Here is a 14,106-nt window from a genome sequence, read left to right on the forward strand (position 1 = left end):
TTGAACTATTAAATTTCATCCCATTTCTATTACTCCAGTTTACAAGTTAATCCAGATCTTCTTGTATAATATTCTGGTCCTCCTCCGTATTGGCAATATCTCCCAACTTTGTGTCATCCACAAATTTTATTAGCATGCTTTCACTTTTTGTGCTAAGGTCAGTAATAAAAATCTTAAATAAGATTGGTCCCAAGACTGATCTCTGAGGAACTCCACTAATAACCTCCCTCCAGCCTGATAGTTCACCTTTCAATATGACCCGTTGTAGTCGCCCCTTTAACCAATTCCTTATCTACCTTTCGATTCTCATATTAATCCCCATCTTCTCCAATTTAACAAATTTCCCATGTAGAATTTACTGAAATCTGGGTAGATTAATGGGACTAAACCTACTGATTTCCTTTCTCTAAAAAATCAGTTATTTTCTCAAAGAAGGAGATCAGGTTGGTCTGGCATGATCTACTTTTTGTAAAACCATGTTGTATTTTATCCCAATTACTGTTCAGCCCAACTACTTTTTCTTTCAAAATTTGTTCCAAGACGTTGCATACAATTGAGGTCAAATTAACAGGCGTATAGTTTCCTGGATTACATTTTTTCCCGGTCTTAAAAATAGGAACTATATTAGCAATTCTCTAGTCATAGCATACAATCCCTGAATTTACAGATTCATTAAAAATCCTTGCTATTGGGCTTGCAGTTTTATGTACCAGTTTCTTTAATATTCTTTTATGGAGATTATCCCGGCCCCTCGGTTTAGTCTCATTAAACTGTTAGAGTTTGACTTCCACCTCACATGTGGTAATTTCTACCACAATATCCTCATTGCCATTAGCCTCCCTGCCACTACCCCTAAGCTCTTCATTAGTCTAACTGAAAACTGAGGCAAAGTATTTGTTTAGGTGTTGATAATCCTTAATCTCCACCACATCCTCCATGTTCCCACTTAGAATCATAAAAGATTAGGGTTGGAAGAGACCTCAGGAGGTCATCTAGTCCAACTCCCTGCTCAAGGCAGGACCAACCCCAACTAAATCTTCCCAGCCAGGGCTTTGTCAGGCCAGGCCTTAAAAATCTCTAAGGATGGAGATTCCACCACCTCCTGAGGTAACCCATTCCAGTGCCTCACCATCCTCTTAGTGAAATAATGTTTCCTAATATCCAACCTAGACCTCCCCCACTGCAACTTGAGACCATTGCTCCTTGTTCTGTCATCTCCCACTACTGAGAACAGCTGAGCTCCATCCTCTCTGGAACCCCCCTTCAAGTAGCTGAAGGCTGCTATCAAATCCGCCCTCACTCTTCTCTTTTGCAGACTAAGTAAGTTTGGTTCCCTCAGCCTCTCCTCATCAGTCATGTGCCCCAGACCCCTAATAATTTTTGCTGGACTCGCTCCAATTTATCCACATCCTTTCTGTAGTGGGTGGCCCAAAACTGGACACACTACTCCAGATGTAGCCTCACCAGTACTGAATAGAGGGGAATAGTGACTTCCCTCGATCTGCTGGCAATGCTCCTACTAATGCAGCCCAATATGCCGTTAGCCTTCTTGGCAACAAGGGCACACTGTTGACTCATATCCAGCTTCTCCTCCACTGTAATCCCCAGGTCCTTTTCTGCAGAACTGCTGCTTAGCCAGTCAGTCCCCAGCCTGTAGCAGTGCATGGGATTCTTCCATCCTAAGTGCAGGACTCTCCACTTGTCCTTGTTGAACCTAATCAGATTTCTTTTGGCCCAATCCTCCAGTTTGTCTAGGTTACTCTGGACCATATCCCTACCCTCTAGCGTATCTACCTCTCCCCTCATCTTAGTGTCATCTGCAAACTTTCTGAGGGTGCAATCCATCCCATCATCCAGATCATTAATGAAGATGTTGAACAAAACCGGCCAAAAGTCTGACCCCAGGGCACTCTGCTTGATACTGCCTGCCAACTAGACATCGAGCCATAGATCACTACCTATTGATCACAACAATCTAGCCAGCTTTCTATCCACCTTATAGTCCTTTCATCCAATCCATACTTCTTTAACTTGCTGGCAAGAATACTGTGGGAGACCATATCAAAAGCTTTGCTAAAGTCAAGGTATATCACATCCACCACTTTCCCCATATCCACAGAGCCAGCTATCTCATCGTAGAAGGCAATCAAGTTGGTCAAGCATGACTTGCCCTTGGTGAATCCATGTTGACTGTTCCTGATCACCTTCCTTTCCTCCAAGTGCTTTAAAATGGATTCCTTGAGGACCTGCTCAATGATTTTTCCAGGGACTGAGGTAAGGCTGACCGGTCTGTAGTTTTCCGGATTCTCCTTCTTCCCTTTTTTAAAGATGGACACTATATTTGCGTTTTTCCAACTGTCCAGGACCTCCCCCAATCACCATGAGTTTTCAAAGATAATGGCCAATAACTCTGCAATCACATCAGCCAACTCCCTCAGCACCCTCGGATGCATTGCATCCGGCCCCATGGACTTGTGCATGTCCAGCTTTTTCTAAATGATCCTTAACCTCTTCTTTCACCACTGAGGGCTGCCCATCTCCTCCCCATACTGTGATGCCCAGTGCAGCAATCTGGGAGCTGACCTTGTCTGTGAAGACCAAGGCAAAAAAAGCATTGAGTACTTCAGCTTTTTCCACATCATTTGTCACTGGGTTGGCTTCCCCCATTCAGTAAGGGTCCCACACTTTCCCTGACCACCTTCTTGTTGCTAACACACCTGTAGAAACCCTTCTTGTTACCCTTCACATCTCTTGCTAGCTGCAACTCCAATTGTTCTTTGGTCTTCCTGATTACACCCCTGCATGCTTGAGCAATATTTTTATACTCCTCCCTAGTCATCTGTCCAAGTTTCCACTTCTTGTAAACTTCCTTTTTGTGTTTAAGCTCACCGAAGATTTCTCTGTTAAGCCAAGCTGGTCAACTGCCATATTTGCTATTCTTTCTGCACATCAGGATGATTTGTTCCTGCACCCTCAATAAGGCTTCTTTAAAATACAGCCAGCTCTTCTGGACTCCTTTCCCCCTCATATTAGCCTCCCAGGAGATCCTGCCCATCAGTTCCTTGAGGGACTCAGTCGGCTTTTCTGAAGTCGAGGGTCCATATTTTGCCGCTCTCCTTTCTTCCTTTTGTCAGGATCCTGAACTCGACCATCTCATGGTCACTTCTGCCCAGGTTGCCACCCACTTCTACTTCCCCTACCAATTCTTCCCTGTTTGTGAGTAGCAGGTCAAGAGGAGCATGGCCCCTAGTTTGTTCCTCCACCAGAAAGTTGTCTCCAACACTCTCCAAAAACTTCCTGGATTGTCTGTGCACTGCTGCATTGCTCTCTCAGCAGATGTCAGGGTGATTGAAGTCCTGAATGAGAACCAGGGCCTGTGATCTGGAAACTTCCGTTAGACGAGGCTTTCTTCGAACAACTAACTCATCCTCCTGGTCTGGTGGTCTATAGCAGACACCCACCATGGCAGCACCCTTGTTGCTCTTGCTTCTAAACTTAACCCAAAGACTCAACAGGCTTTTTTCTAGTTTCATACTGGAGCTCTGAGCAATCATACTCTTACATACAGTGCAACTCCTCCACCTTTTCTCCCACGCCTGTCCTTCCTGAACAGTTTATATCCATCCATGACAGTGTTCCAGTCATGTGAGTTACCCCACCACATCTCTGTTATTCCAATTACATCAGAGTTTCTTAACTCTGCCAGGACTTCCAATTCTTCCTGCTTCTTTCCCAGGCTTCTTGCGTTCATGTACAGGCACCTAAGATATCTAGCTGATTGCCCTACTTTCTCAGTATGAATCAGGAGGCCTCCCCTGTTGCACCCTCCTCCTTGGCTTTCCTCCTGATATCCATTTGCAAGATCCAACTCTGCTTGGCTTCTGGCAGTTCTCACTTTTCCCCCTGCACTTTCTGACCTCCAAGAGGTAGTTTTCCTTGCTGATCCATCCCATCTTCCATTCCTTGCAGGCTTTCTGCTTTCTCTTAATCACTTGTTTGAGATGCTTGGTCTGCAACCCTTTCCTATGAAGTTTTTCCCCTTTCTTGGGATGCAGACTTCAAATAGCTTCTGCAACTTTGACTTTAAAGTAATTGCAAGCCTCCTCCATGTTCAGATCCTGAGTTCTTTGGTCCAGTCCACTTCCCTAACTAATTCTTTTAGTTTTTTTAAGTTAGCTCTTTTGAAATAAAAGACCCTTGTTGCAGATCTATTTTTTGTTTATCCCTCTATTTAGTTTAAACTGAATTAACTCATGATCACTCGAACCAAGGTTGTCCCCTACGACCAGTTCTTCTATGAGGTCCTCACTACTCACCAATACTAAATCTAAAATAGCACCACCTCTTGATGGTTTAGTGACTATTTGGTGAATAAATCGGTCAGCTATCACATCCAGGAAAATCTGGGCTCTGCTACTATTAGTAGCACTTGTCCTCAAATCTATATCTGTGAAGTTAGTCTCCCATAATTCCAAGTAGTATTTATTTCATTAACATTAAAAAGGTTTATCTATATCCTGATCAGATCCTGGTGCTCTGTAAGACACCCTAAGCCAGTGTTTCTCAAACTGGAGTCAGCACTTGTTTAGGGAAAGCCCCTGGCGGGCTAGGCTGGTTTGTTTACCCCAGCCAATCGCGGCTCCCACTGGCCACAGTTCGCCGCTCCAGGCCAATGGAAGCCACTGGAAGTGGCATGGGCCGAGGGATGTACTGGCTGCCGCTCCCATTGGCCTGGAGTGGCGAACCGCAGCCAGTGGGAGCCGCGATCGTCCGGACCTGCGGACGGGGCAGGTAAACAAACCGGTCTGGCCCACCCGGGGCTTTCCCTACACAAGCAGCAACCCCAGTTTGAGAAACACTGCCCTAAGCACTATATCAGGGGAACCTCTAGTAGCTTTCTTCCCCCAAAGTGATTTTGGCCCAACAGACTCTTATCCATTCCATCACTTCTAATTTCTTTACAGTCTACCTCATGATTAATATACAATGCTACTGAACAGATCAAAGCCCTGATGCTGCAAAAACGTATGCACGTGCTTAACGCTGAAGCACAAATAGTATCATTGCCCCAGTCTGTACAGTAAAATGCCAGAGTGTGTGACATCCCCATAGTATGAATGAATAGCTGATACACAGTAGCATCTACCTCCTATAGAATAATTCTGCAGTTTCCTCAGTACCTATAATTATAGCATCTTTGGATATTTAGCAAATGAACAAAGATGGTAAAGAATGGGGGAAAAAAAGATGATTAGACCACTTAAAAACCAAAGGAAATTATTTTGGGCTGATTAGAGTGCGGGCAGGAGCTTTAAATGATAAAAACAAAAGAAGCTTCTTTATGAACATAGCCAAAGCTTGGGCAGCAGTAATAAGACATAAATCAGACAAGCGTGAAGAGAGCACTAGAGCAGATAACCTTACCTTATCTCACGTGCTGCTCACCTATACCAAGGCACTTCTTCCAAAAAAGTGTTTTGTCTGTATAATAGTAGCTCTTCTTTTGTATCCAAAACCATTCACTATTGCTAGCATATTGATTTGCTTCCCTGTAATTTTTCTTGTTCCGCCAAGACCAGGAATAAGTGTTTGAAAATGGTACTGATTAGACAGAGCCAGTCTCAGGGTAGTAAGTAATTTGGCTACCCGTGTTCAGACAGCAGGCCTGTGCAGGCAATCAGAGATCCAGTTATCTGACTGCTATTTCCCAGTCAGGTATTATTTTCTCCTCAGAATTATAATACTCAAAAGAACATTATTGTTCTACATGGGAATCTATTCATTTGTATCGAGCTAGGGGTTTAATTCTCTGAGTTACAATATTTCAGAATCCTTTTTCTGAGTTCAGTGTGTCTTCTGTTTTCAGCCTCTTCATGTTTTTCATTGTTAGTGAAGATATAAAATATAAGAGTAAAAAGCAATTGCATTATGCAACACAAATGGGGAACAAACATTGTGAGGAAACGCTGATCATCAAATGTGTTTTGCTTGTAGCAAACAATCATACAGGCAGTTTACATGAAAGCATTTTTCTGAAGAAGAGGGACATTCTGCCATACTTGTGAGTTTTCATTTTAGGACCTTTCATGTTAGATAGTCTTCACAGTGGGCATTCCCCATCTCCATTGCAACTGGAGGCAGACTAAATCTTTGCTTTGAGCCTGGTCTTAGGACCACGTGTGACACAAAAGCCCCTCTGCAAAGGATCCCCTATTCTTTGTAACTCCAAACTCACTAACTCACAAATACTGCTATTACACTTATTTTAGGTTTTGTGTTTGTGTAGAAAGCTTAAAACTTAGCTTGAAAGAAATAATCATGTGTGTATGGATAATATTGTGTAAGAATAATAATAATTATTAAATTATGTATGTTATATCTTAATGTTAAAAAAAGAGAGCAAGGAGTAAGTAGTATTCAGTAGTGCCTGCCTATTCCAGTGATGGCCTATCCTCTGGTTTTGTGGTGATGTAGTGCAAGGTTCTATTGTCCACCATTGCCCCATCTCAAAAAAATCCAAAAAAAAAAAACAAACAAAAACAAAAAAAAAAAAAAAAAAGTAAAAAAAAATCAAAAAAAAGGTAAGGGAGGGACAGGGAGGGATATTTAATAATATTAAAAGAAAAGAGATGACAAAACTAGTATAACTGGAGACTGGATGGGGATTACTGATCCTATCCATTACTTGAGATTGTTTGTGAGCTGAATTTTTTTGATGAGATGATCCCTGCTCTCCTGAGAAGCTAACCAGCTCTGCAACAAACTGAATTTGTGGGGGGAGGAGGGGCGGACCTACTTTATTAGATAGGAAAGGTAACTGTTAATAAGTGTATCCCTACTTTGCATTTTATTTTGTATTGTTACCATTTGTTTCCATCACTCTCTTGTTTCTAGTGGAATCTCTATTCTTTCTTAAATCTTCCTTTGTTTCATTACAAGTGCTGTGCATTATACAGGAGCAGTGATTTAACTGGTGAACTGAGGTACACCGCTCCTTTGTGGGCAGAGGAACTGGGACATCTGAGCTGCCAGTGTCAGGGGCTGGAAATCACAGGAGAATACTTTGAGGGGACTTGGGCACTGAAGTGACCCTCTTGTTAACCTGCAAGGCAAAGACAGGGCTGGCATAGCCTGGAGTAGAATGCTTGAGTGGCTGAGAGGATGGTGTTAGAAGCTGATACCCGGTTACCACAAGCAAGACTCACTCTTGCTAAAGGCAGGTAGTAACAAGGAAATACTTAGGACTACTTTTTAAAGTAGTGCTGAAGGTTTGCTGCCTTCTTAGAAGTTATATAGTTTCTGAAGAATCATCTGCTAGAAATGGAGGAGTGAGCTTGATGATCCATAGAATGATTATACTGTATGTCTCCTCCTTGGGCCACATCCCTTCTCTGCCCTGCCCTACTCCTCCCTCCACATTCTAAGTGATATAGGAGTCCAGACACATTCCCCCTGAATCTGTACTGATAAACAGCTTCTCTGGACCCAACATCAGATAGCTGTTAAATAATGGGTCCTCCAAGAGATGCTAGTACTGGATTTGAACCAAGATCTTTAAATACTGATTTGCTGCAATTGCTGGCTAGAAGCAAAGCAAGAATTTTGCTGGATAGCCCACAAGACCAACTAGTGCAGGAGTAGAATCAGATTTTTATCTCAGGAGAGGTGTGTTAGTGTCTGATTTGCCAGACATTATCTTCTTCTGTCTCCCTTCTGAAATAACTTAGATGCCAAGTTTTCAGTAGATCTCCAGGAGGTTTATTTTCATGTTCTGAAGTTTCGGGAAGATAATGCTGTAACTATGGATTTCAGTATTTCCTCTTGGAATATTGATCTCCTTATGGAGTTGTTGAAGGACCCAAAATCTAAAAAGGGCTGAATGCCATCGTGTCTCTTTGTAGCACAAACAATCCTGTGCCCTTTCCAAAATGTCATTCCACAGCACTGGTTCTATCATCTTTGGATGCTATGGAGGGATTATTTATGGGGTTTATTTTAACTTCCTTTGGGAGAAGGACAGAATTGTCCCTGGGACGAAAGGTGAGTTCTATCGTATATCATTCCCTGATTATCTCAAGCACCATTTTCTGAGGAGGTTCACACCCAGATAAAGGCCCACCCTGAAGCATCCATCCACAGAGGTGGGGAAGGGGAATCTGCCTAGACTTGGGAAACCCAAAAAAGTATGAGAAGCTTTGGGGTTGAGTTTTTTCCAGAGAATCGCAGCCTTGGTCTTCCAACTCTCAGGAAAGGCATTAATGGCCTCTTCCTAATGTGTAATCTCTACACTGGCACCTGGAGCTTTAAAGGGAGCACCTTCTAAGATAAGGTAGTTTGAAGCATCCCTCACTGGAAGGAGAGAGGGACTTATTTAAAGCCCTCAGTAACTGCTTTGTTTGTAGACTCCCCAAAGAGCTTCCAACAAAATAATTAGTAGAAGTATAATCCGAGGCTATCTTTCAGTTCTAGTTTCTTCAGGCTGAGCCATGCCCCTGGGCCACATCTTTTGAATTGTTGAATGTACAGCAAACCAGAGTCAGGTGAAGCATCCATCCTGAAAAAGCTGCTAGGAAAATCTAGTTTTTAAGGTAGTGTGGTTTTTAATGCAGTTGGAGGTTTATTGGTAGTGTCCCCCCACATCCTCCCCAGTTGAGTCTAGATGTTCACAGTAAGAGACTGCAGCCAATGCACTTATGACTGATGCTGCTGTACCCAATGTGGCAAGGCACAGCTTTTGCCATGTCAGCCTCAGCATTCTCCCCTCTGGTGGGGGGAAAGTGGGGCCTGGAGTAAATCAGTCCTATTCTGGAGGCATTTAATTCTTAACTTTGGTTTTTTTATAAGGTTGGCCTCAGGGTAGGCCCGTGTAGTTCTCCTAAGCAAAAAAAAAACACACACACACACAAAAAAAACCCAACCAAACAAACCCCACAACACACAAGAAATATATCTCTTTTCCCCTACTGGAGGGTTAAATTCTTATGCTGGCTTCTGGTTACCAGCCCTTCCCCAAACAGATGTAAACTCAATGTTTCCCCTATAGGGAGGAGAACAGCCCTGCATCTGGGGGAAACCTTTTCTTGCTGCTGCCTCTAACTCTGCTACAGCTGCTTTCTTCTCCCTCCTCCTCCTCCTCTCTCACCTGAATAGGAATTTTATAGGTCACCTCTCCCTCCCCAGTCGCCTCCCTCTGTCCTCTGTCTCTCTCTCCCTTCTCTGTCTCCCCTTCCTTCCTCCCTCGCCCACCCGCCCTGCCCCTTCTAGGCCTTCCCTTCAGGGGCCTGGGCCGCAGGCTAGCTCGGCTAAGCTCTCGAGCCCCCGAGCCTGGCCAGCACTGCTCTGTGTCAGCGGTGCTCTCTCTCTCCTAGACTGACCCCCCCCCCTCGAGGCCTCCCTGGACTGACCTGCCTGCTCCTGGGCAGCCTTTATATACCTCTGAGCTGCTGGCTGCTTGGGCTGGCTCAGGGCTGGGCCCTGATTTGGCTCTCAATAAGCTCTTCTCTTACTGGCTCACTGTTCACTGCAGCCGCCTGGCCCTCTCTCTCTCTCTCAGTGGGGCAATCCACCCACCCCACACCCCACCCCCCCTCTGGGGGGGAAGGGGAGGGAAACCCCCCCCCCCCTCCGCCCTGCTGCTCCTGCAACTCAGCTCAATCTTCTTCAAAGCGGTCCTCCACTAAACTGGAGCTGCTGCTTCCTTCTCTATTGTTTGGGTCCCCCCCGTAGACCTCTCTGGTCCTTCCTGGCTAGTTCCCCAGACTGAGCCCTAGTTGGCCACTCCCCCTCTTTGCCTCCTATGCCTGTGGCCTTGTGGCTGTGGCCTTTTTGTGGCAGTGCCCCCCCCCGCCCCCCCCCACCCTGCTGCTTTGCTCTTTTGGCCCCCCCCCCTTCTTCTGGGGGGGCCTGGCCTGGGAGGCCTGCAGGGGGCACTCCTTTTCAGGTGTCCTGACTCCACACACCCCCAACAAGCTGTGCCCCCCTGTTTCCTCTCAGGAGGAGCCTTGTCTGGGTGAGGCCTCTCCAGTCTCTCTATTTCTCTCTCTCCTTCTCGCTCAAAGTCCTTGAGTTGTCCGCTCTCTTCCGCTGTTGTCTCAGGACGACTGGCCGACCACCGTTCCCGACATTCTCCACCACTTCTCCTCCTCCCACCCTGCGCCTCTGGCCTCCTCTCTCTGGTCTCCTCCTGGCGCCTCTGGCGAGTAGGCGGTCTTCTCCTCTCTCTCTCTCTCCTCCTTGTCTCTCTTCTGCTCTGCTGCTGCGTGCCGGCGGCGTCCTTTTGAGGCCACTGCCCCCTGCCCCCCCCCTAGTTAGTCCCCGGCCGCCCCGGGGGTCAGTGCAGATCCTCCCCACCCCCCCTCTGTATCGTCAATCAGTTCTAATCCCTCTCTCATCAGGGATCTGGCCAGCCTGGCACGATGCTGCGGCCTCCCAATGGCTGGGTGCACTGCAGGTGAAGGGGTGAACCAGGCCCGCCTCTACCTCTGGGGGTCCCCCCCCACCTGCCCTCGCCTCTCCTCCCCTCCCTTCCTTCCTCTGTCTCCCTCCTTTTCCCTGGGCCCCCCCCTCCGCTGCGCCCACCGCCCCCTTTCCCCCTTGGGCCCCTGGCCTGGCAGCCTACAGGTTCAAGCTCCTCCTCCCCCTGGCCTGGCCAGCCTGGCTCTGTCTGCCTGTGCCTCTCTCCTCTCCTCCTAGAGACCTCCCCCCCTGAGAGACTGACTGCCTGCCTGCTGGGCAGCCTGGGCAGGCCATATATACCCTCTGAGGCTCTGGCTGGCTGGCCTGGGAAACTGCTGGGCCTGATTGGCTCTCAATAAGCTCTTCTCTTATTGGCTCACTGTCTGCGCAGGCACCCTGGCCTGCCGCAGCTCACTCTCACAGGGAGTGGGGCAATCCACCCCACTACAGTCACCAGCAGCCCTTAATTTGTCTTGGGTGTGTCTAATTAACCAGAGGTAACCTCTCTTCAGTTCACAGGAAAAAGGGCCTTCACCATTCTAAGACTGATATTCCTGCCCCCAACCACTCTTTGATAGCTGTCAGGTCTGACTTCATGTATGCAGTGTAGTTGTAGCCATGTCAGTCCCAGGATATTAGAATGACAAGGCAGGTGAGGTAATTTATTTCATTGGACCAACTTTTGCTGGTAAGAACAATAAGCTTTTGAGTTACACAGAGCTCTTCTTCAGGTCACTTTGTCACCCCAAGTTTAGTCTCAGTTGTGCTCTACCCAGAGTAGAGAGTTGGCCAGAGTTCCCCTACCCTACTGGGGAAGTGGCATAGATTGAGCAGTGCAGCAGAAGACTTCCTAGGACAGTTGTCTAATAAGACTTCCCTACCCCGGAAGGGGAGGACTGACCTGGCCGGAGGGCCAAGCCAAGAAGAGGAGAGCATTCTGAGTCAAAGAGAGAGAGGGGCACAGCAGAGCATGCAAATGAGTGCCAGAAGGGGGCACTGGACCTTGGAGGAGCTAATCCTCAGAGCAGTCAGTAGATGGCCATTGTCATGAAAGTAGTTGCTGCCATGCAGAACATATTGTTGAGCTGGGTTATAAAACTCGGTAATGCTCAGGAGATTACTGATGGTTTTACATGCATGGGATTCCCAAACTGTATTGGGGAAATTGCTGGGACCCAAGTGCCTATCATTTGCCCCCACATGAGGCCACCAAGTTTATAAACAGAAGGGCTATTTCTTCATGGTGCTCCTAGGCCTGGTAGACCACTATGGCAGGTTCACCAACATAAATGCAGGGTGGTCTGGAAAGGTGCACAGTGCTAGGATCTTTCAGAATTCATGCCTGTTTACCTTTAATGAATAATGGAAAGTTTGCCCCTAGAATCACTACAGACATTAATGGGGTGGAGACTGGGTCCTGGCTGAGGGACTTCACTGTCTGAGGGCCTAATAGCAAGCACTACAGCAGAGCATTCTGCCTGTGCATTGCCTCCAGGTGCTGCTTCTGCATGTCCCTGTCTTTCTTCAGTGTCTCAAGTCATGGCAATGCTGTCCAAGGCAATTTCAGTGCTGTCTTTGGAGAGCTGCCTGTCTTTCTCACTCTCTGACATCAGAAGAACCTCCAGCTCTCTATAGTCTCCTCCACCCCCACCTCCCCATACCACACACTTTTTATATATATATATATGTAATTTACACACAAGTCTGTAAGGAAGCCTCCAAACATCTCATCCTTAGACCTCCATTTCTTCCCCCTCAGGTTGGCCAGTCACTGGTAAAGGCCCTGTCCTTGAGAGTCTTGCCACTGCAATGCTATGGCTAGAGGAGCAGAACATAAGAATGGCCATATTTGGTCAGACCAATGGTCCATCTAGCTCATTATCCCATCAGTGGCCAATTCCAGGTGCTTTAGAATGAATGAACAGAACAGGCAATTATCAAGTAATCCATCCCCTGTCCTCAGCATGTGGCAAACAGAACAGTAGAGGGGAAAACAGGCAGTTACTGTACAGATTACAGCTATTCCCACAGAACCAAAGATAGAGGGTTAAAAAAAAAAAGCTATTTCTGAATTCGATCTGCTGAGATTCATCCCAGTCTTGGGGAGACCTCAGATATGGTACATGTGTGCATGGGAACTACAATGAAATGTTGTTTATATTCCTGGTTTTGGGTCTGCAGTTCATGGGTGCTTTGGAGGTACTTGTATGAGGTCAGAGGAGTTAATGAGGTCACTGGGGTGAGAGGGGTGGATAGTCATCCTCTCCACCTCCCTTTCAAGCTGTCCTGATTCTCAGTGATGTTACACTCAAGTAGGTGACTAGAAGGCAGAGAATGAACTTATTCAAAAAGGCAAAGGGCACACCAGCGAGCTCTGCTGTGAAGTTATTCACCAAGATGGTCCCTACCAGAAGTGCTGCAGGAGTGTAAAGGAGTTGTGAGCTATGCTAGGGATAATGACTGTGCAGCTATGTTGCACAATGTTCAGACTAAAACTGAGCAATTTCTCAGTCTGATTCTGCTTCATATCCCCTGCAGACGTGCTGGGAGTGCAGAGGAAAAATTAATCTGATTCTGTACTGATTGGCTGAAATCTTAACCACCCCATCTTTTTCTATGAAGCCTGCAAAAAGCCATCAAGAGCTGTACAGCTATGCTATCCCAAACCTAAACTTATTTCCCTGTACAAATCCCATTACAGACACATATACCTTAGCAGGGACCAGTAGCCTTAATACCTTTAGGGCATGCAGTTGCCAATGCCTATGTGTACCTCCTATAAACGGTGAATACGAGCAAATTTTTTTTTCTGTAATAACTGCCACAATCAACTTTTTTGAATTTTGCACAACTAAATAGTATCATTATTTGAATCTACTGTGCAAGTGGAGGGAAGGCAGAGGTTGCAGCTGCCATTCAGAGCATGCAGATAGAGCAGAGGGTGGGGGGCAACATTTGCCAAGCAGAAGAGATGCACAGAGGAAGAAGGAAATTAGCAGATGGGTATGCGCCCTTCGTGGCATAGGTTTGTAAATAGCCAGGGGTCAGGGCTTCAGCACAAGATAGAAGTCAACTGCTTGGCTGATCCAGCCACCATTTTGAAAACATATCTGGGGGGCAAGAATGAAAGGGGACCACGTTGGGGGATGGAGGGAAGGAGGGCAGTGGGAGGTGGAGCCTTGGAAAGTCTCTTAGTTCATACCCACCCAAAATGGCAGCAGCCATGGGACACCCGGAACAGAACCTCGCCCAGCAGTATAGCATAATAATAGTAAGTTATGAAGATAGATACTTGCATCACAAGGTCCCCTTGATAGGATCAACACGATTTTTCTCCTGTGTCTGGGGCTAGAAATCGGGCTGGCTTCCTACATGGCTACCCTCAGGCTCCTAAGAGCATAGGTGCTGGAACAAGGGGTTTCTGCAGCACCCCCTGGCTTGAAGTGGTTTCCATTATATACAGGGTTTACAGTTTGCTTCAATGGCTCTCAGCACCCCCACTATAAAAATTGTTCCAGCATCCCTGCCTGAGAGCCAAAGAGATCCTGATGGTTCAGGGAGATCTCTCCACTATTCTCATCCTTCTCCACTGACCCTTATCCTTAGGGGCTCCAGTCTCTGCACAGTCCTTAGAGATGTCCACTCTCCACA

This window comes from Mauremys reevesii, linkage group 2, assembly GCF_016161935.1.
Source record: "Mauremys reevesii isolate NIE-2019 linkage group 2, ASM1616193v1, whole genome shotgun sequence".
Taxonomy (NCBI): domain Eukaryota; kingdom Metazoa; phylum Chordata; order Testudines; family Geoemydidae; genus Mauremys; species Mauremys reevesii.